Raw genomic sequence first — 23,868 nt, forward strand, 5'->3', positions numbered from 1 at the left:
CTTATATTACCACATAAGAACTGTGTTGAAAACTCTTTTTTTTCTTAAAAGAACTTTGATAAGAATTCAGCTTTAAAGTTACTTACACTTTTAACACCTTAAGATTAACATTTCTCAGGCCATAAAAACAAACATAAAACATGCATATAAACATGTAGTCTATAACACACAAGAGGAGAAAACTTTTATTATCAAGACATATCATAATTACCTTTTTTATCATTTTTTACCTTTTTATCTAGGGCTTATTGCTTAGGGGAAAAGAACAGCTTTTAACCAGTACAGACACATCTTAGCAACATATCTGGTTAATCACAAATTCAGATCTGCACTCACACAGTTCTTAAGATGAAATATCTCACATTTATACACTAATTTTTTTTTAACCAACAGCTCATAGGATGACCTTAACTAGCCCTAGAAAATACAAGGAGGAATAAACAAATTCCTTCAGCTTCTCTCCACGAGAAGCCCAAGAGGACCAAGGACTGTTTCCGAACATCTCCAGTCAGCTCATCTTCACAAAAACTCTTGTTGTGCCCATCTTAAGAGTTACCCTGAACAAGATCTCTCCAGAATGGGTCACATACCAAAGAATTCAGTCATTTGAAATACTCACCCACAAAACACAGCTTGTCAGGCAGTGCTGAAGATCAGGCTAGATCCAGACCAAAACAGTGAAAGGCCAGGAATTAGTTACTCCAAAGAGAAAAGTTAAAATTACCAGAAGCCTGTTCTCCCATCTGGGGAGGATCAGAAACCAAACCCTAATGGAAGAGGAGAGCAACGAGAATATCTAGTACAACAATGATTAGGATAACAGACAACAGGGAAACTCAGCTGCTATGAGTGGTCAAAAAGCTTTAAATGTTGGGGAGCTCGTGAGCCAGCGGGGTGTTCCCCTGCGACTGGGACCCAAACAGCAGGCAGGACGGGAACCTGACAGACTGCCAGACAGATGGCCGGAAGGCTGCCGGGCCCGCTTCAACTGGGCGACCACCTTCACTTCACTTCTACACACCTTCACTGGAGTGGGTAAAGCCACACGCATGCTAGAACTAGTGCCTGTCCACACCCACAGGCCTGTCCTGGGTGACAGCTGCACTGAGGCAGGGCAGAGGGTCACCCCTTCACTAGAGCTGCTGCCTGTCCCGGCTCCCGGCCCCATCTGTGACCAGCCTACCAGAATCCTGTGCAGGCGGGGTGGCACCCTCAGGGTCCTGCTTGGGCCGGCCTGAGGACATGCTTCTGCTACTCAGGCTTAATAGAGAGACAAAGACAAGGCAAAATTCAGCTGGTAACTTCAGGCCAGAACCAAATCTGGTCCCATCACTCTGAGATAATTTTCTAATGTTGACCAAAAAGACACAGGGACACAAAAAATACAGAAACACAGACAGACTAATGAATGGAAAAGCACGCTTAGACAAACAAATTCTCCTGGATGGCTCACCAAAAATGTCTAGACATTACCTCTCCCAGGATTCCATGTCCTGGGTTTCCCTGATTTTATGGGCTCATTTTGGCCCTCAGTTTAGCTTATCTGGATTCCATGTCAGACTATTAGCTACAATGCATTGAGGGTGCCAGTGGGAAGGTGAGAATGTCTTCTTCACCTTTCTGTCAGCTGCCATATGCAGGACATCCTCCTAGGCTTTTGATGACCCCCAAAATTTAGGCCTATTCCAGTGTCCCAATGCCCTGGGCTGTTGGGCTGCACCGTGGAGAAGAGAGAGAGGAGATCCGGAGCAAATGGGGTACACAGATCCTCATTATTGGATCAGGAGGGGGTGGCTCAGCCCACGTGGAGTCAGCTGAAAATGGCCGTCCCCAATATCTCACCACCCGGGGGGGGGGAGAGAGAGAGAGCGAGAGAGCAAGAGGGTGGGCACCGAGATAGAGAGAACGAGGTCAGAAGTGGGAGGGCTTTATTGGGAAACCACCAGGAGTGACGTGTTGGGACAGGATTGGTTGAAAAGGGCGCAGGGAGTAGCAAAACCTGCATCTGTATAATTCTCCAACATCTCCTCCTATTCCTTTATATCTAATGGACACAGTAAGGAAATATAGAATGAAGCAGGCCTAAATGTTTTTAAGGTATGCCGTGCTCAGGTGGGAAGATGTAGGACATTTCTGTGGAGGAGGGAAGGCTTAAATGGCCGCCAACCTTGTGAGATTTATGTACACCCCCTGTGCTCAACCTCTCTTTAGAGAGAGAAACTTACCTGGAGGGACTCATCTCATAGGTTAAGCGCTGCCTGCTCAACCATCTCCTCATAATATCTCTACATCTTTTTCTATCTTTCTATCTAGTCATCACATAAGATGGTTCAAAGTCTGTAAAAGACTATGACAGAGGAATAGTAGTGTAGGGGTAGAGCAGGAACCTTTTGGGCATAAACCTAAATGATATAACAAAACAGGAAGGGACAAGTAGGGGAGTAGTAAAAGCCAGTGTGATGTCAAGGGAAGGATTAGTGTGTAAAGGAACATTCCCTGTTTGGGGGGGGAAAGGGTACATAATGAGGGGGAGGTGGGAGGGCATGACCCACCAAGCAAGCAGAGGGGCTATTTGGCATTGTATCATCCTCAAGGCAACAGTCTGTAAAGTCTATGAACTACTCAGGGTTAGTCTATGAAAAACCAGCAGCATGAAGGAAAAGAAGCTGCTTTAAAATTGTGTAAAGTGTCCAAAGGGTATACCAGCAAGTAAGATAGATGTCTCAGTCCAAAGTAGATGGCAAGGGGAAGAAATGGCAGGGGATGAAACGCTGCATGAGGAAGGTCAGCTGCTGGAATTCTGCTTTTCTGTAGAGAGCGAGCTGGAACTACCACAATGTGAAAACCAAAGCACAAGCAGGAAAGGCAAGCAGGCATTAAGAAAATTCTGTCCTTGGAGTCTGTGATCAGGTTCTTCAGATTGTGTCAGGTGACATCTAGGGTTTTGGGGGGTGTGCCACTGTAGTCGTGTCATCTAGTGGGTGATGTCAGGGTGTGCAGTGGTTCAGATGGTTTTTCCCAAGATTCCTGTGAAAGAAACACAAACAAACTGCTTCTCGTGGTTAGCAGGGCATCTGATTTGAAAAATTTTTTTAATAGAAAAAGAGGTTTGGTGTCTTAGCCAACTGAGTATTGGGGGATGAGATACATCAGTTAAGTGTAGAAGAATATGTGAATGTTGTTAATTCACATAAGTTGTACATGGAAGAACTTTTTATAGTTTAATACCTTACCATATGAACAGATGATTCTTCATATGAAGGCTTGATAGCTGTAATCACTCACTAGTGAAAAAAATAAACTTGTAACAATTTAGAGGTTTACTATAGTTGCTACCTTGATGATTATAATTGGTTTAAATATCTTTATGATTTTGTTTAAAGGTCATCTAATGTGACCTGCTGTAGCAGTCTCTACAGCAGGATCTTAAGACCAATTTTAGTTAAAATATATATTTTGAATTTTTAGCTATTTTTACTTTGGACTATAAACAGACTCAAATTACTTAGAGAGTTAACGCATTTTTGTGACAATGATTTTAACATTTACAGTGCCAGATTGATGCCAGATCTGTTGTGGATTAATTTCCACAAGATAGTTTACAGGGCACTTTTGGGGGCCCTCCAAAAGTGCCCTGTATAGAGAATTTGCATTTTAGTTTTGGGTATATATTGTCACATTAAATATTTAGACTTTACCTTAAATAGTTAGTTACTTTAGCAAATTAACTTTACTTTGCCTGGTAGTAATATAGCTTCGAGGTTACACTTTTAACCATTAAGTTAATGTTTTACCAAACTTGAAACATATATATAAATATTTAGTTATAACACACAGGAAGAAAAAAACTTTTGTTATATAAACATATAATTTAAAAAAACCAAATTTATATATGTCATTACTCACACAGTTTAAGACTATACACTTACATATATACCAAAACTTATATATAAAAATCAAAAGACGGAGAAAAAAATTTTGGAATGTTTCTGGACGTCTCCAGAATCTTTGGCTGCATCCAGCATTTTTATATAAAGTCAATTACCTTTTAGAGTACTCTGAGCAGATGGGTCATGCAAAAAAAATTTTGGTCATTCAACACACTCACAAAACACAACTGGCCAGTCATAACATAAGACATTCAGGGAAAGGGTAGGAGAGAGGTCTCTGTGAGCCAGATTTTGTAGGTTCTGCCATGTTGTATTATGGGTCCTGGGATATATCCTGCATCTAGTCCTCTTGTAGTATTTCTTGTTCTTCAGGGATAACAGTGCCATCATGCGGTTATTATCGGACATGGCAGGCAAGAACCCAGACAGGTTTAGAGTAATTTTGAGGGAAAACACATGTGAAACCCCTTCCCATGGTTAATAGGGGGTCAGTCCCTTTCCAAATTTTATCTAGTGGGTCTTTCCATTTGACCTTAATAGATGGGAGAGTAGATGGTGTTTGCCAGTGAAGAATAATAGGAGGTAGGTCTGAATTATTGTAAATATTAAAGAGATTTAATGTAGCTAAGGCTTTTGCTAGCTGGATATTGGGGGGGGGGGTATTTTCCTTCTTTATCTTTATTTAATTGAGCCTTGAGGGTTTGATGGGCCCTGTTGACAATGCCTTGTCCCTGTGGATTATAGGGAATGCCTATGGTATGAGTAATATTCCAGAGGGAACAAAAATCTTTAAATTGGTTGATGGTAAACATATTCTCATTGTCAGTTTTCAGATGAAGAGGCAAACCCATTACAACAAAACAGGAGAGCATATGGCTTATAAGCTTTTTTTGAGCTTTATCCTGTCTGAGCCCACATATTTAGAAAAGGTATCAATTGAGACAAACACATAATTTTGTTTGCCAAAGTTTGATATGTGGGTGACATCAATTTGCCAAATAACATTAGCTTTTAAGCCTCAGGGGTGAATCCCAAGAGTCTGAATAGCAGGTGTTTTTATGAGACATGCACAGGAAGAGCATGTTTCAACTGTGGTAAAGGAACATCAGGAAATATAGCTCGAAGGCCTTTAAGATTAACATGGATTAGGGAATGAAAGTCAGCAGGATCAGAGACAGAGACTAGGAGAATTCCTGTGGAGGCAAGGCGGTCAGCTGGAGCATTTCCTTTGGACAGGGAACCAGGAAGAGGGCTTTGGGAATGAAGGTGTTGAATATATAGTGGTTGGGTTCGAGAACAGAGCATAGAGGCGATTTGAATCAAGAGAGGGGTAAGTGGGTTGTCATCAATTCTCACATAAGAACGAGCAAGCCATGGAATTAAGTTAACAGTATACACACTGTCAGAAAAAAAGTTGAAGGATTCTGGTACAGCTTTTAATGCCAAGAAAACAGCATAAACTTCTCTGTACTGAGGCGAATTATCAGGAAGCTCAGTAAAGAGAGGTTTAGGAGATTGTTTGGGTAATATATAAGGGCAGCAGCTCCCCTTTTTCTACCATCAGTGAAGACTGTAGGAGCAGAGGGAATGGGATCCCGAGAGAAAAGTTTAGGTACTAGTAGAGGCAAAAGAGGTAAAGAAGTTATCAATTTATTAGAAGGAAAATGGTTATCTATTTGTCCTAGAAACCCCAAGAAGCTTATGACAAAGCAGGAATGATGGCGTATGAGCCACTCTGTATCTGTGAGAGAAAAGGGGAGGATAATTAAATCCGGTTCTTTCCCTAAGACCTGCACAGACGTATTTCTTCCTTGGCGAACCATGAATGCTAACACATCTATCTCAGTGAAGAGTCTTGGAGCTCCACCTACTGGCGTGTGAAGTCACTCAGAACCCCATGGTTCTGCCACAATGCCCCTACTCCTGTGGGGGTGGAGTTAAAGATTAGAAGGTTTACCGGAGAGGAGGGGGAGAATCGAACAAGGTGTTTGTCCTGGAGGGCCTGGTCAACCCTTTCCAGTGCCAAGGAGGCCTCGGGAGTTAACCTACATTTTGAGGAAGGCTGTTTGTTTCCTTTTAACAGGTCAAATAGTGGTTGGAGGAAGCTTGGAGGCAAATAAAGATACTGCCTAAGCCAATTTAAATTTCCAAGAGAACTTTGTAAAGAAGCAAAAGTAAGGTTAGAAAGAAAAGTAACACTAGGTTTTAAGGGATGAATTTGCGTTAGAGAAATCTCTGAAGCTAAGAAAGATATTGGAGGAATTAGCTGTATCTTCTCAGGAGCTACATTAAGGCCGCTTTTCTTTAATGGAGGAATGAGAAAATCATGTAGGGCACAGATATCTGTATCTGATTTTCCCCATATTAATATGTCATCTGTGTAATGAAAAACATTAAGGCCCTTATGAATATATGGAAAAAGGGCAGATTTAACAGCCTCTTGACAAATTGTAGGACTATTCCCCATGCCCCGGGGCAGTACCACCCATTCAAATCTATCAGCAGGGCTAGCATTATTAATAGAAGGAACAGAGCAACTGCTGGAGAGGTGGTGGGGTCAAAGGAACTCTCCTGCACAACTGGTGGCAAGGTAAATTGGTCCACCCTCTGTGGAGAACAGTCTGGATAACTCCCAGAAGGCTAGAAATTGACCTACCCAATGATCCTGCAATTCCTCTCCTGGGGATATATCCTAAGGAACCCAACACACCCACCCAAAAGAACTGTATACACATATATTCTTAGCAGCACAAGTTGTAATAGCCAAAACCTGGAAGCAACCCAGGTGTTCAACAACAGATGAGTGGCTGAGCAAGTTGTGGTATGTATGCATGATGGAATACTACTCAGCTCTAAAAATGGTGACTTCACCATGTTCAGTCGATCTTGGATGGACCTTGAAAAATTCATGTTAATGAAATAAGTCAGAAACAGAAGGATGAATATGGGGTAATCTCACTCACGGGCAGAAGTTGAAAAACAAGATCAGAAGAGAAAACACAAGTAAAACCTGAACTGCAATTGGTGTATTGCATTAAAGTAAAAGACTCTGGGGTTTGTGGGAGGGGTGGAGAGAATACAGGTCCCAAAGGAGGATAAAGGACAGAGTGGGGGTTGTATTGTTATATGGAACACTGGAAAAAGTTATGCATGTTGAAACTATTGTATTTAGTGTCAAATGTAAAACATTAATTCCACAATAAAAATTTTTTAAAAAGTACTGTGCCAAAAGGCAATTTACACAGGAAGCTTAGAATAAACCAGACGTGGGTCTGGGCACTAGCACTGTATGTTTAGCTAATAATTCATATATGGGATCTCAGTACAAAAAATATCTTAGAAGCAAACAGAAGGGTCAGATGGCAGACACGTGGCTAAAGGCACACACCACAGTGCACAAGGACACAGGTTCAAGCCTCACTGAAACTGTGTTCAAGCCTTGTGGAAATGGGTTCAAGATTCACAGGACTCGGTTTTGAGCAATGTGGGACACTTGTTCGAGCCTCATGGGGCCCAGGCTAGAGCCTCGTGGGACCTGGTTGTGAGCATCGCAGGACATGAGTTCAACAGTCACAGGACACCGGTGCTGCTTGCTTTAGCATTCTCCATTGGAATTAGCCATAATACCTGTGGCCAGAAGCCAGCAAGATTTAAGCCTGGGCCTATGAGACCCACCAGTGGAATTTGAAGAAGAAATTCTGGCTGTGGCCAGAAGCCCAAAAGGTCAATATGCAAAGTGGTAGAGAGTTGGTCTAGCTAATTAATATATGCTTAAAACACCAGATACTCAGTGTGCCATAGGAAAAGACAAAACAATGGCCTGTGATTACTTTCTGCAATTCAACTCATAAAAACCATTGTGCAAAAACCCACAATACACAGAATGCTTAGAAACAACCAGATGGGGGGGGGCAGACAGGGGCACAGTGAGTTAAGGACACTTGGCACAAAGCCCAAGGATCAGCATAAGGATGCCGGCTTGAGCCACTGGCTCCACACCTCACGTGGGGGGGTGTTACTTTACAGGCTGCAAAGCAGGTCTGTAGGTGTCTATCTTTCCCCTCTCTGTCTTCCCCTCCTCTCTAAATTTCTCTCAGTCCTAGCCAATAGAAAAGACAGCAATAAGAACAATAATAATAACAACAATGACAGCAATCAACAACAAGGGTGTCAAAATGTGAGAAAACCATCTCCCAGGAGCAGCGGGTTCACAGTACGCACTGAGCCCCATCAATATCCCTGGAGGCAGAAACAAAAACAAAAACAAAATAAAAAAACCATGATGGTGCCGGGATAGCCTGAGGGTACTTCTTCCCGAGCTAGTGCTCTCTGGGTTGGAGAGAACTCAACTGGAGCTGATCTAGGCTGCTGTGTGGGAGAGGGATCAGGAACTCGTGCTGCACCAACTTCCGCAGGAGATACACTCTGGAACTCTCGGAGCCGGAAAGCAATTTCCAAGTGTCTTTAATCAGAAGAGCAGCTGTTTTTATACTCTCCAAGTAGGGTGGAAACAGGATGTGATATAGAGAGGGTGGAGAGAAAAGTGACTGGTGAAAATCAGAGTGTGACAAAGAAGGGATCAGTGTGTGACAAGGAGGGGGTGGAGCAGGAGAGAATCCTATCATAGAACCACCAATGCCCTGGAGTGCTTTATGTAAAAGTGATTTATGTAAATAGACCAAAGCTTTGGATCAGTAAAATCCCTATATAGGCATATGGTTAAGCAGAAGCCAGGGGGAGATGGCAACTTCCCAACATGATGGTAGTGTTTTGCTGCTGCTTTGTGGACTTGCTGAAGAATGCATCTGACAAAGATAAAGACTCTATCTTTAGATAATCATATATATATGGGTCCTCTTCTAAAATAAGTCTTTAAGAAAGAAACTCTGAAGGGCCAGGTGGCAGCACACATGGCCAAATGCACAGACTACAGTGCACAATGACCCGGATTAAAGCCTAGCAGAATCCGTGTTCAAGCTTTGTGGCTCCTGGGAACCCACACAGGACATGGGTTCAAGGCTTGCGAGAACCACATTCAAGACTCATGGGACCCGGTTCCAAGCCTCACAGGACAGGGAATTGAGCCTCGTGTGTCCCGGGCTTGAGCCACATGGGGTCCGGTTTAAAGCCCCATGGGACCCAGATTCAAGACCAATGGGCCCCACCTTCAAGAATCATGGGATTTCAAGATTTGTGTTACCTGGATTTGAACCTCATGGGACCTGGGTTCAACTCTTGTGGGACCCTACTGAGGCAGGCCTTACCACTCTCCAGTGGAATTAGCAGTAAAACCTGTGGACAGAATCCAGCCAGCCCCTTAGGTCTGAGCCTAAGACACCTACCCATTAGTGGAATTTGAAGAAGGAAAACCTGTGGCCAGAGGCCAAAAGGAGTCATCCCCTAAGTGGTAGAGATTTGGCCTAGCTAAATGTATAAATTCGAAAACACCAGATACTCTATATGCCACAATGGTCTGAGAGTCACTTGTGCAATTCACCTGTTAATTTTTCTTGTGCCACAATCTCTCAACTTGACAGATCATCCAGGCAGAATATCAAAAAAGACCTCATGTCTAAATGAGCTAAATGAGGAGAGAGACAAACTAGAACTAGTGGACATTTTCAGGGTCATTCATCCCAAGAAACTGGAATACACATTTGATTCAAGTCCACATGGGTCATTCTCAAGGATAGACCATATGTTAGGCCACCAAGACAGCAGCAGCAAATTCTAAAGCATGGAAAGCATCCCAAGCATCTCTCTCTCAGACCACAGTGGAATTAAACTAACACTTAACAATCAACACAAGATGAGTAATTGTCCCCAAATGTAGAAGCTCCACAGTCCACTACTGTACAATGACTGGGCCAAAGAGGAAATTAAGGAAGAAATCAAAATGGTTCAAGAGTTCAATGAAAATGAAGACACAAGGTATCAAAATATTTGGGATGCAGCTAAGGCAGTACCGACAAGGAAGTCCATTGCCATAAAAGCATACCTTAGGAAGTAAGAGAAAGCACCAGTTAACAGCCCGATTGTACGTCTTAAAGAACTAGAAGAAGAAAACCTAAAGCAACCAGAAGGACAGAAATACCTTGTTAAGGCAGAAAAAATAACATTGAAAATTAAAAAAATATACAAAAGATCTACGAAAGTAAATGTTGGTTCTTAAAAGCATGAACAAACTCGACAAACCTTTAGCCAGACTCATAAAAAACAGGGGGGGAGATGGCCTAAATGAATCGGATCATAAATGAAGAGGAGATATCACAACAGACACCGCAGAAATTCAACATATCATGTGAGATTTCTAGGAATAACTATATATGCCACCACGCTAGAGAACCTGGAAGAAATGGATGATTTCCTGGATACCTACCAAGTTCCAAAATGAAGTAAAGAGGAACTAGATCAAAACTTGGACAAGCCCATCACAGCTAATGAAGAAACCTCTGAAAAAATAAAAGTCCTGGACCAGATGGCTTTACAAACCTTCAAAGAAGAGCTAAACCCTCTACTTTTAAAAGTCTTCCAGAAGACAAAAGACACTGGAATCCTCCATTCCCGCTTCTTTGAAGCCCACATCACTTTGATACCAAAAGCAGACATGGACACAACCAGAAAAGAAAACTGGAGCCCAATTATCTCTGATGAACATAGATGCTCAAATATTGAACAAAATTCTAGCCAACCATAGCAGTATATTAAAAAGATTGTTCATCATGACCAAGTGGAGTTTATCCCAAGGGTGCAAGGTTGGTTTCTTATATGTATACCAATCAAAATGATCCAAGACATGAATAAAGCAAGAACAAAAGCCACACGATCATATCAATAGATGCAGAGAAAGCCTTGTACAAAATACAACATCCCTTTATGATCAAAACACTACCAAAAAGTGGGACTAGATAGGAAAAATGGGACTAGACTAGTGGAGTCTCTGTGTAGCAAACCTACAGCCAACATCATACTCAATGGTGAAAAACTGAAAGCTTTTCCCCTCAGAGCAGGTACTAGAAAAGGCTGCCCACTATCACCATTACCATTCATCAGAGGGCTGGAAGTTTCTGCCATAGAAATCAGGCAGGACCAAGGAATTATAGGAATACAGATTGGAAGAGAAGTCAAACTCTCCTGATTTGCAGATGACATATGTAGAAAAACCTAAGGAATCCAGCAAGAAGCTTTTGGAAATCAGCAGGCAATCCAGTAAGACTAGAAAATTAACGTTCAGTAGTCAGTGGCATTCCTTTATGCAAACACTAAGTTAGAAGAAGTTGAAATCCAGAAACCAATTCCTTTTACTATAGCAACAAAAACACCAAAATACCTAGGAGTCATCCTAACCAAAGAAGTGAAAGGCTTGTATACTGAAAATTATGAGTCACTACTCAAGGAAATTGCAAAAGACACAAAGAAGTGGAAAGATATTCCATCTCAATGGCTTGGAAGATTTAACATCATCAGAATGAATATACTACCCAGAATCATATTAAAATTTAATGCTATCCCCATCAAGATTCCAACCACAATTTTTTTTGGGGGGGAGAATAAAATAAATGCTACAAACGTTGACCTGGGACCAGAAAAGAACTAGAATTGCCAAGACAATCTTCAGAAGAAAGAATGGAACTGAGGCATCACACTACCAGTTCTCAAATTGTATTCTAGAGCCATCGCCATCAAAGCTGCTTGGTACTAGAACCTGAATAGACACACTGAGCAGTGGAATAGAATTGAGAGCCCAGAAGTAAGCCCCCCCACACCTATGGACATCAAATCTTTGACAAAGACGCACAGACTCTTAAATGGGGAAAGCAGAGTCTAGACCTAGCATCAAGGCCTCCAGTTACTCACCAGCTTGGGGTCACCTCCGAGGAGGTGAAGCAGGTCTGTAGGCCTCTATCTTTCTCTTCCCTCTCTGTCTTCCCCTCCCCTCTCAATTTCTTTCTAACCTAGGCTATAGAAAAAACAGCATTAAGAATAACAATAATAATAGTAACAACAATGAAAAATATCAACAAAATGGGATCCAAAAAGTGAAAAATCTATTTCCCCGGAGCAGTAAATTCACGTTTCATGCACAGAGCCTCAGCAGTAACCCTGGATACAATAACAAAAACAAACAAAAATACAAAAATCTGATGTTGGTGTTTTGCTGCCGCCTTGTATACATAATGAAGAATGCATCTGACCAAGAAAAAGACTATCTTTAGATAATAATAATATATATACATATATATTTACATTAAAAATCTTAAGATTTTTTTTAAAAATAATAAAAAATCTTAAGAAACTGTGATGGGTCAGGTGGCAGCACACCTCACTAAATGCACACACTACAGTGCACAGGGACACATGTTAAAGCCTTGCAGAAAACAGGTTCAAGCCTTGTAGAACTCGGGTTTGAGATTCATGGGACCAGGTGTTGAGCAACCTAGGACCAGAATTTGAGCCTCACGGGCCCATGTTGAAGCCTCTCAGAGTCCAGGTTTGAGTATTGAAGACCTGGGTTCAAATATCTTGGGACAACGGTGTTGCTTGCTTTACCACCCTCCATTGGAATTAGCAGTAACACCTGTGTCCAGAAGCCAGCTAGACTTAATCCTGGGCCTAAGACAGCCATCACTGGAATTTGAAGAAGAAAATCATATGGATAGAAGCCCAAAAAAGTCATCTTCTAAGTGGTAGAGTAATAGATTCTAAACACCAGATACTCAATGTGCCATAGGAAAAGACAAAACTATGAGAGTAATTTCTGCAATTCAACTCATAAAATCCAATGTGCAAAAACCCACAATACACAGAATGCAATACACCAGATGGGGGTCTGGGCAGTAGCACAGTGAGGTAAGCACACTTAGCACAAAGCCCAAGGACCAGCATAAGGATCCCCATTTGAGGCCATGGTGCCTACACTTCCAGTGGGGGCTCACTTCACAGGCAGTGAGGCAGGTCTGTAGGTATCTCTTTCCCCTCCACTCTCAATTTCTCTCTGTTGTACCTGGTAGAAGACAGCACAACAATAATAATAATACAGAACAACAATAATAATAACAACAATGACAAAGATCAACAACAAGGGTATCAAAAAGTGGAAAAAAAACTACCTCCCAGGTGCAGTGGGTTAATACCACATGCACCTGAGCCCCAGCAATAACCCTAGAGGCAAAAAAAAACACCACACACACAAAAAAAAAATAAAATGAAGTGGTGATTTGCTGCTGCCTTGTGGACATGCTGAAGAATGCATCTGACAAATAAAAAGACTCAGTATCTTTTATATATATATATATATATATATGTGTGTGTGTGTGTGTGTCTTTAGACTATATATATATATATATATATATGTTTACATGGGACCTCATTTCAAAAACTTTAGAAACAAACTGAAGGGTCAGGTGGCAGCACACCTGTCTAAATGCAGACACTACAATGCACAAGGACCTGGGTTAAAGCCTTGCAGAAACCAGGTTCAAGCCTTGTGGAATCCGGGTGGGTCCTGGGTTTGATCCTCATAGGGCCTGGGATTGAGCCTCCCAGTGTCTGGGTTTGATCATCATAGGATCTGGGTTCAAATATCCCAGGACACCCAGCCTCAGTGGGGTCCTGCGAAAGTTGAACCCAGGTCCCACGAGGTTTAAACTTGGGTCTCGCAAATTTTGAATCTTGAATCCAGGTCCTGTGAGGCAAGGTCGTAGGCTCGAAACTGGGTCCCACGAGGCTCTAAACCAGACACTACCTGGCTCAAACCCGGGGCAGTAACACCTGTGTCCAGACGCCCAAAAAAATTCATCTGCTAATTGGTAGAGAGTTGACCTAGCTAATTAATATGTTCAAAACAATGGTCTGAGAGTAATTTGTGCATGTCAACACAAAATCCACTGCAAAAAAGCTCACAATAAACAGAATGCTGAGAAACAACCAGATGGAGAGCTGGACAGTAGCACAAGAGTTAAGCACACTTGGCACAAAGCCCAAGGACCAGCACAATATTCCCGGTTTGAGCTCCCAGCTCCTCACCTGCCAGGTGGGTTCACTTCAAGGTGGTGAAGCAGGTCTGTAGGTGTCTATCTTTCTCTCCCCCCTCTGTCTTTGCCTCCTCTCAATTTCTCTGAGTCCTAGCCAATAGAAGACAGCAATAAGAACAACAATAATCAAAACAATAATAATAACAATGACAATGATTAACAAAAATCGCTCCAAATTGTGAAAAACTAGCTCTCAGGAGCAGTGGATTCATAGTGGACACACCTGAGCCCCAGCACTATGAAAGAGAAAAAAAAAGCAAAAATTGATGGTATTTTGATGCCACCTCCTGGACATGCAGAAGGATGTATCTCACTAAGAAAAAGCTCCTATCTTTAGATAATAATAGTAATATTAATAATAATAGTAATAATATATAATATAGTAATATTAATAATATAGTAATAATAATTAATAATATAATTAATAATAATCAATAATATAGTAATAATAATATATATGTTTACATATATCTTTAGGAAATCTTTAAGAAACAAACTGAAGTCAGGTGGGGCCAGGTTTTGAGCCTCAGGGGCCCAAATTCGGGACTTGCTGGGCTCAGGTTAAAGGCTTGTGGAGCCTGGTTTCAGAACTAGAGGGGTCATGGTTGGAAGCTCACGTGGCATGGGTTCTGGCCTCCCAGGGTCCGGTTTGGAACCTTGCAGGACTGGGTTCTGTGGTGATGCAATATGCTGGTGACCATGGACGGAAGCCCCAACACAGTGGTGAGGTCAACCTTGGCGACAGAAAGCTGACAGAGTAGGAAGTGATTTGTGCAGGCGCATGGTGGATTGTAGGTGGATCCAGACTGTGCTGATGTGCAAAGCATTGTAGGTAGGCTGAATTGACTTAAAGTAACAGCCAGACAGAACTCTCATGCTCTTTGCATGCAGCTGGCTTCTCCTGGTCAGAAATATCTGCGGGCAGGTGTTCCAGGCATCCATCCCACAGATGCCATGTCTACTCCTGGGACCTGAAGACCTGTGACTCAGCTAGTCGGTATAATTTTAGACCCCTGTACAGATGAGCAACCTTTCAGAGATTATAATTGTTTTATCTCATGGGACTAAAATTTTGTTAACTATATTCAGACTTTATACACCTAGCATTCACTTATCCCTTGATGATAAGTGCTTATTTTGCCTTTTACTCGTTTCACCTTAATAAGCCTTGTATTGATTAAACCAGTTCCCAGCTCCCACTTTGAGTCCATTCATGTGCAAGCAGCATCCACCAGCACCCCAAACCTCTTTTTAAGGTAATTTGCAACAAATGGCCCTTAATGTATTGCAATTTTTCTGTCCCACCCCATGTTAGTTCTTTGACTTTAATTTTGCCCTGCCCACTTTTTGCTCTATACAGTTTAACTTTATCTCCCAGGTGTTGAGTCACTATGTATGTCATGGTCCACTTTGATTTTTCCTGTTGCAGGTCCCAAAAAGTGTTTCAGAGTTTTAACCCCACTCCCATGTGTTTCTGACATTAATGGGCTCCAAAGTGTTTCTATGGTTACCCACTCCCTTTTGTTTGTTTTACTGCTCAAGGCAGTAAAACAAACTTTTATTTACCACACCTGTTATTTTTTTTCTTTTCAACCCTATGCTCTTTGCATCCATCATTTGCCATGTCTACTTCTCCTGGAAAATGAATACATGTGACTCTGCTAGCCAGTAAACTTTTAGACCCCTCTACAGCCATGAGCAACCTTTCAGAGCTTATAATTCTTTATCTTATGGGTCTAAACTTAGGATAACTATATTCTGACTTATAGACCTTAAGCCTTGATGATAAGTGCTTATTTTGCCTTTTACCTCTTTCACCCTAATAAACCCTGTATTTTTTAAACCAGTTCCCACTTCCCACTGTGAGTCCTTTTATGCACAAGCAGCAGCCACCAACACCTGCAGACCTCTTTTTAAGGTAACTTACAACAAATGGCACCTCAATAAGTTGTGGTTTTTTGCCCCACCCCTATTTTTGTTGTTTGACTTTAATTTAACCCTGCCCACATTTTTCTCTATGTGGTTTAACTTTATCTCCCAGGTATTGAGTTATTATGCATGTGATGGTGCACTTTGATTTTTCCTGGTGCGGGTCCCAAAAAATGTTGCAAAATTTTGACCCCACCCCCATGCTACTTTGAATTTAATGTGTCCCAATGTGTTTCTATGGTCACCCATCCTTTTTTATTGTTGTTTGTTTTTCTGCTCAAGGCAGTTTATTCCTTGAATTATATTTATCACACCTGGTAAATTTTTTTCTTTCATTTTTTAATATTTATTTATTTATTTTGCCCTTGTTTTTATTGTTGTAGTTACTTTTGTTGTCCTTGTTGGATAAGGACAGAGAGAAATGGAGAGAGGAGGAAAAGACAGAGAGGTGGAGAGAAGGTAGACACCTGAAGACCTGCTTCACCCCTGGTAAAGCAATTTGGCTGCAGCTGGGGAGCCAGAGGTTTGACCAGGATCCTTACACAGGTCCTTGAGCATGCACCATGTCAGCTTATACCACTGCACTACTGACCAACTCCAATTTTTTTCTATTTATCCCCATGCCCTTTGCCACTTGATTTTTACTTTTAGTTTATTATGGACACAGCAAACGTATGCTAATTCTTGGTAAGTGACCCACAATTAATTTTAAGCCTTGTTTTACTCTCACCCTATCTAAAGTGCCACAATGGGTATATTGCATTCTAAAGAAGACAGTTTCACCTCATACAATCAAAAGAAACTTTAAAGATATGTCAAATTCAGTGTTCTGGCCAAAACTAAGAAACTTGTTAAATGTAACAGAGGTGATCTTCCCCAAAATACAGTTATATCAGTGGAGATATGGACACAGTTTTGAGATTAGTTATTAAAATATACTGATGTCATCACAGCAAAGCAACTTCGGACTTATAAGCTGTGCCTTTCTGGTCTAAATCAATTACAGGCTTCTTTGTAGGACTATTCCCTAAATCCTTCTTCTCCTCAAACTTACAATTCCACTTCTCCTTCCTTGTCTCCTCAGACACAAACGGTTAGTTTCTGTCTTGCTGGAAACCCAAAAGTTCTCAGATTTTCTTATTGTTATGATTATTGTTGTTCTCATTGCTGTCTTTTCTATTGGCTAGGACTGAGAGAAATTGAGAGAGGAGGCAAAGACAGAGAGGGGAGAGAAAGATAGACACCTACAAACCTGCTTCACCACCTGGGATGTGACCCCACCTGGCAGGTGAAGAGCCAGGAGCTCAAACTGGGAATATTATGCTGGTCCTTGGGCTTTGTGCCAAGTTTGCTCACCTCGTTGTGCTACTGCCCAGCTCCCCATCTGGTTGTTTCTCAGCATTCTGTTTATTGTGAGCTTTTGTGCAGTGGATTTTGAGTTGAAATGCACAAATTACTCTCAGACCATTGTTTTGTCTTTTCTTATGGCATAATAAATATTTGGTGTTCAGAATATATTAATTAGCTAGGTCACCTCTCTACCAATTAGCAGATGAATTTTTTGGGCTTCTGGCCACAGGTGTTACTGCTAATTCCAAGGGAGAATGGTAAAGCAAGCAGCATCGGTGTCCTGTGATAGTTGAACCCAGATCTTGTGATGATCGAACCCAGACACTGAGAGGCCCAATCCCAGGCCCCATGAGGAGCGAACCCAGGTCCCACATTCTTCGATACTTGGTCCCATGAATCTCAAACCCGGATTCCACAAGGCTTGAACTTGGTTTCTGCAAGGCTTTAACCCGGGTCCTTGTGCATTGTAGTGTCTGCATTTAGTCAGGTGTGCTGCCGCCTGACCCATCACAGTTTCTTTAAGATTATTTTTTTTTATTATTTTATTTTATTTATTTATTCCCTTTTGTTGCCCTTGTTGTTTTATTGTTGTAGTTATTATTGTTGTTGTCGTTGTTGGATAGGACAGAGATAAATGGAGAGAGGAGGGGAAAACAGAGAGGAGGAGAGAAAGATAGACACCTGCAGACCTGCTTCACCACCTGTGAAGCGACTCCCCTGCAGGTGTGGAGCCAGGGTTCGAACCGGGATTCTTATGCCAGTCCTTGTGCTTCGCGCCACCTGCGCTTAACCCGCTGCGCTATAGCCCGACTCCCCTCTTTAAGATTTTTTATGAGGTCCCATGTAAACATTTATATATATATATATATATATATATATATATATATATATATATATATGTATGTATGTATATATGTATGTATATATATATGTATATATATATTATCTAAAGATAGAGTCTTTTTCTTGGTCAGATGCATTCTACAGCATGTTCACAAGGCGGCAGCAAAGCACCACTATCCATTTTTTGTTTCTTTTTGTTTGTTTTTGTTATTGCATCTAGGGTTATTGCTGGGGCTCTGTGTCTTGACCATGAATCCACTGCTCCTGAGAAATAGATTTTTTCACTTTTTGGCTCCCATTTTGTTGCTCGATGTCTTTGTTGTTACTATTATTATTGTTATTCTTAACCCATTTTGTTGATCGTTGTCATTGTTGTTACTATTTTTATTCTTATTCTTAATGCTGTTTTTCTTTTTTTTTTTTATTTAAGAAAGGATTAATTAACAAAACCATAGGGTAGGAGGGGTACAACTCCACACAATTCCCACCACCCAATCTCCATATCCCACCCCCTCCCCTGATAGCTTTCCCATTCCTTCTGGGAGCATGGACCCAGGGTCATTGGGGATTGCAGAAGTTAGAGGGTCTGGCTTCTGTAATTGCTTCCCTGCTGAACATGGGAATTGACTGGTCGGTCCATACTCCCAGTCTGCCTCTCTTTCCCTAGTAGGGTGTGTCTCTGGGGAAGCTGAGCTCCAGGACATATTGGTGGGGTCTTCAATCCAGGGAAGCCTGGCCAGCATCCTGATGGCATCTGGAACCTGGTGACTGAAAAGAGAGTTAACATACGAAGCCAAACAAATTGTTGAGCAATCATGGACCCAAAGCTTGGAATAGTGGAGAGGAAGTGTTAGGGAGGTACTCACTGCAAACTCCAGTGTACTTCTGCTTTCAGGTATATATTTTGCAGTAGTTTATGGATACGTGTGAACATAAGCTCTCTCTCACAGAAACTGGTGTATATCTAGGTTTTGGGACTTTGTTAGAAAGTAAATCACCTGAGATGAAATTAGAGTGTACTATAAAAGGAAAGGTCTCACCTGAGTAAAGAAGCTGGAGGGTTGTCATTCCACATATGAAGTCTCTGGACACAGTCTGAGGTGAAGCATGTTGAGGTGGCAATTATTGCGTTGGTTAGGTTGTGATCGGCGGATGCAATATTATTTGATATGGATTGGGAGAGGCATATGGGAAAGTGGGCCCTATCCAAGAGTTCCAGGAATGGGGGATGTAGGGGCTCTATAGTGGAGATGTGAGGTTCCTGCTGTCTTAGGGTTCAAACAGACAATCAATAGTTAATGTTATCATCACATTATTTGGTAATTGGGTTAACTTTGAAAAGTCCTTTTGTTATGGTTTGCTGTACAGTATCCAGTATCTTGTATATAGCTGTGCTATTGGATGCTTCTGATCTTCTTGGTCTAGGCTTTTGAGAGAGTCCGCATATCAAATACACAGCCTATAAATTAAAAAGATTCAGTTTGTGTTTTGAAAAACTTTGAGACATACAACTGATTTTCCCCCTCTCATATTAATTAACTAGTGATTTATATGTCTACATTTTGCTAGGAGTGTACATAAACACCATTCCCACCACCAAAAGATTGTGACCCATCCCTCCCACCCACTCCCACCCCCCACTGTCCCAGGAAGCTGCATGTCTACCCCTTACTGCAGGGTTTTTACTTTGGTGCCCTACTATTTTCTCAAGATATTTGAACCTAGGTTGTACGATGCTCAAACCCGGACCCTGAGAGACTCAAACTTGGGCCCCATGAGGCTCGAACCATGGTCCCATATTGCTTGATACCTGAACACCTGAATTGCAACCCGGGTGCCACAAGTCTTGAACCTGTTTTCTACGAGGCTTTAACATGGTTCCTTGTGCACAGTAGTGTGTGCATTTAGCCAGATGTGCTGCCGCCTGACCCTTCACAGTTTCTTTAAGATTTTTTATGAGGTCCCATGTAAACATATATATATATATATATTATAATCTAAATATAGACTCTTTTTCTTGGTCAGATGCATTCTTCAGCATGTCCTTAAGGTGGGATGCAAAACACCATCACATTTTTTTTTTGCCTCCCGGTTTATTGCTGGGGCTAGGGTGCACGAACTATGAATCACCTGCATGTGGGAGCTACTTTTTTCAGTTTTTGGAGCCCTTGCTGTTTATTGTTTTCAGTGTTATATTATTATTATTATTATTATTATTATTATTAATTATTACTGTCTTTTCTATTGGGTAGGACTGAGAGAAATTGAGATAGGAGGAAAAGCAGAGAGGGGAGACAAAGATAGACACCTACAGACCTGATTCACCACCTGTGAAGCTTCCAAACTGGACCCTGTGAGGCTAGAACCTATGCCACGTGAGCCTCTAACCTGGACGCCCTAGTTTCGAAACCAGGCTCCACAAGGCTTTAACCTGAGCCCCACAAGTCCCAAATTTGGGCCTTTGAGGCTCTAAACCTGGCTCCACATGTCTCGAATCAGGGTCCCACCAGGCTACAACCTGGTCCCTATGAAGCTTTTAATCAGGCCCCACGATACTGGAACCGGGGTCACGAGACCTCGAACCTGGTCCCTGTGATGTTCAAAGCTAGGCACCATGAGCCTAAAATCCAGGTCTGACAAGGTTCAAATCCAGGCCCTGCTATGGATCAAATATGGGTCCCATGAGGTCCAAACCCGGGCCCAGCGAGGCTCGAGTCTGGGCCCCGTAAGGCTTGAACTTGGCATCTGGAACCAGGTGACTGAAAAGAGTTAACATAGAAAGCCAAACAAATTGTTGTGCAATCATGGACCCAAAGGATGGAATAGTGGATAAGAAGTGTTTGGGGGTACTCACTGCAAACTCTAGAATACTTCTGCTTTCAGGTATATATTTTGTACTAGTTTATGGAAACGTGTGAACATATGCTCTCTCTCAAAGAACATGGTCTAGATTTTGGGACTTTGTTAGAAAGTGAACCACCTGGGATGGAATTAGAGAATACTATGAAAGGAAAGGTCTCACATGAGTAATGGTATATATATATATATATACCATAGATTTCTCAGGCACTCATCTGTTGTTGGGCACCTGGGTTGCTTCCAGGTTTTAGCTATTATGAATTGTGCTGCTATGAACATAGGAGTGCACACATCTTTTTGGTTGGGTGTTATGGAGTCCTTGGGGTATATCCCCAGGAGAGGTATTACTGCATCATATGGAAAGTCTGTGTCTAGCATTTTGAGTTCTCCAGACTGCTCTCCACAGAGGCTGGACCAATTTATATTCCCACCATCAATGCAAAAGGGTTCTTATGTCTCCATAGCCTCTCAAGCATTTGTTGCTGCTGTCCTTTTTTTTTTAAAATTTTTTATTTTATTTTATTTATTTATTCCCTTTTGTTGCCCTTGTTGTTTTATTGTTGTAGTTATTATTGATGTCGTTGTTGTTGGATAGGACAGAGAGAAATGGAGAGAGGAGGGGAAAACAGAGAGGGGGAGAGATAGACAGACACCTGCAGACCTGCTTCACACCTGTGAAGGGACCTGCCTGCACGTGGGGATCCGGGGGCTCGAACTGGGATCCTGACGCCGGTCCTTGAGCTTAGCGCCACCTGCGCTTAACCCGTTGTGCTACAGCCAGACTCCCACTGCTGTCCTTTTTGATGTATGCCATTCTCACAGGAGTGAGGTGGTATCTCAGTGTTGTCTTAATTTGCATTTATCTGACAATCAGTGACCTGGAGCAGTTTTTCATATGTTTGTTAGCCTTTTGGATCTCCTCTGAGGTGAATGTTTTGTTTATATCCTCTACCCATTTTTGGATGGGGTCATTTATTTTTTTGGTGCTAAGTTTGCTTAGCTCTTTGTATATTTTGGTGATTAGTTTCTTGTCTGATGTATGACATGTGAAGATCTTCTCCCATTTTGTGAGGGGTCTCTTTGTTTAATAGTTTCTTTGGATGTGCAGAAGCTTTTCAAATTGATGTAGTCCCATTGGTTTGTTTTTGCTTTAGTCTTCCTTGTGATTGGGTTTGTTTCATCAAAGATGTCCTTGAGGTTTAGGTGGGAAAGTGTTTTACCAATGTTTTCCTCTATGTATTTGATTGCTTCTGGCCTAACATCCAGGTTTTTGATCCATTTGGAGTTGATTTTTGTTTCTGATGAGATAAGGTGGTTCAATTTCATTCTTCTGCATATTTCAACCCAGTTTTACCAGCACCATTTATTGAAGAGAGCCTCTTTCTTCCCTTTAATACTTTGGGCCTCCTTATCAAAGATTAGATGTCCATAGGTGTAGGGATTTATTTCTGGGCTTTCAATTCTGTTCCACTCATCTGTGTGCCTATTCTTGTTCCAGTACCATGCTTTTTTGATGATGATGGCTTTATAATATAGTTTGAGATATGGGAGTTTGATGCCTCCATTTCTGTTTCTTTTCCTCAAGATTTTTTTTGGCAATTATAGGTGTTATCTAGTTCCAGATAAATGATTGTAATTTTTGTTCTATTCTCTTAAAGAAGCTTGGTGGAACTTTGATGGGTATTACATTAAATTTGGCACTGGGGAAAATATTCATTTTGATGATATTTATTCTTCCAATCCATGAGCATGGAATGTCTTTCCATTTCTTGGTATCAGTTTCTATTTCCTTGAGTAGCGGCTCATAGTTTTCAGCATACAAGTCTTTTACTTCTTTGGTCAACTTTATTCCTAGGTATTTGATTGATTTTGCTGAAAAAGTAAATGGGAGTGATTTCTGGATGTCTTCTTCAGAGTTAGTGTTTGCATAATGAAATGCCACTGATTTTTGTACATTGATTTTGTAGCCTGACACCTTGCTGTATTGCCTAATAACTTCCAATAGTTTTCTGCTGGATTCTTTAGTTTTTTTCTATGTATACTATCATATCATCTGGAAATAGTGAGAGCTTGACTTCTTCCCTTCCAATCTGTATTCCTTTGATTTCTTTCTCTTGCCTGATTGCTGTGGCAAGAACTTCCAATACTATGTTGAAGAGTAATGGTGACAGTAGACAGCCCTGTCTAGTTCTCGATCTGAGGGGGAATGCTTTCATCTTCTGTCCATTGAGTATGATGTTGGCTGTAGGTTTGCACTACATGGATTCCACTATCTTGAAGAATTCCCCATCTGCTCCCATTTTTTTGTAGAGTTTTGAGCATGAATGGGTGTTGAGTTTTGTCAAAGGCTTTCCCTGCATCTGTTGAGATAATCATGTGGTTTTGGCTTTTTTTTTTTTTTTGATGTGGTGAATGGCATTAATTGATTTACGGATGTTGAACCAGCCTGCATTCCTGGGATGAATCCCATTTGCTCATGATAAAAAAATTTGTGATATGCTGCTGTATCCAGTTGACCAAGATCTTGTTTAATATTTTGGCATCTATGTTCATCAGAGATATTGGTCTGTAGTTTTCCTTTTTTGTTGTGTCCCTATCTGCTTTTGGTATCAGGGTGATGTTGGCTTCATAGAAGGTGGATAGGTGTACTCCTGTTTCTTCAATCTTATGGAAAAGCTTAAGAATTATGGGTAGTGTTTCCTGAAAGTTTTGTAGAATTCGTTCGTGAAGCCATCTGGTCCAGGACTTTTGTTGTTGGGGAGATTCTTAATAATAGTTTCAATTTCTTTGTCTGTGATTGGTGCATTTAGGTTTTGTAGTTCTTCTTGGTTCAGTTTTGGAAGGGCATATGTTTCTAGGAATTGTTCCATTTCTTCCAGATTCTCTAGCTTGGTGGCTTATAGTTCTTCATAGAAGTTTTGCATGATTTCCTGGATTTCTGTGGTGTCAGTTGTGATATCTCC

The 23,868-nt window shown here is 41.4% G+C and overlaps 1 long non-coding RNA gene across 1 annotated transcript in view; it reads right to left on the bottom strand.

The window, feature by feature from the left end:
* LOC132534625 (uncharacterized) overlaps window positions 1-14,070 on the bottom strand; it is a 156,037-nt gene extending 141,967 nt beyond the window's left edge. Inside the window, exon 1 of the long non-coding RNA XR_009546345.1 lies at window positions 13,917-14,070. This is a non-coding gene — a long non-coding RNA (uncharacterized LOC132534625). The remainder of the gene's footprint in view (window positions 1-13,916) is intronic.
* Window positions 14,071-23,868: the final 9,798 nt, after the last annotated feature.

This window comes from Erinaceus europaeus, chromosome 19 (assembly GCF_950295315.1).
Source record: "Erinaceus europaeus chromosome 19, mEriEur2.1, whole genome shotgun sequence".
Lineage (NCBI taxonomy): Eukaryota > Metazoa > Chordata > Mammalia > Eulipotyphla > Erinaceidae > Erinaceus > Erinaceus europaeus.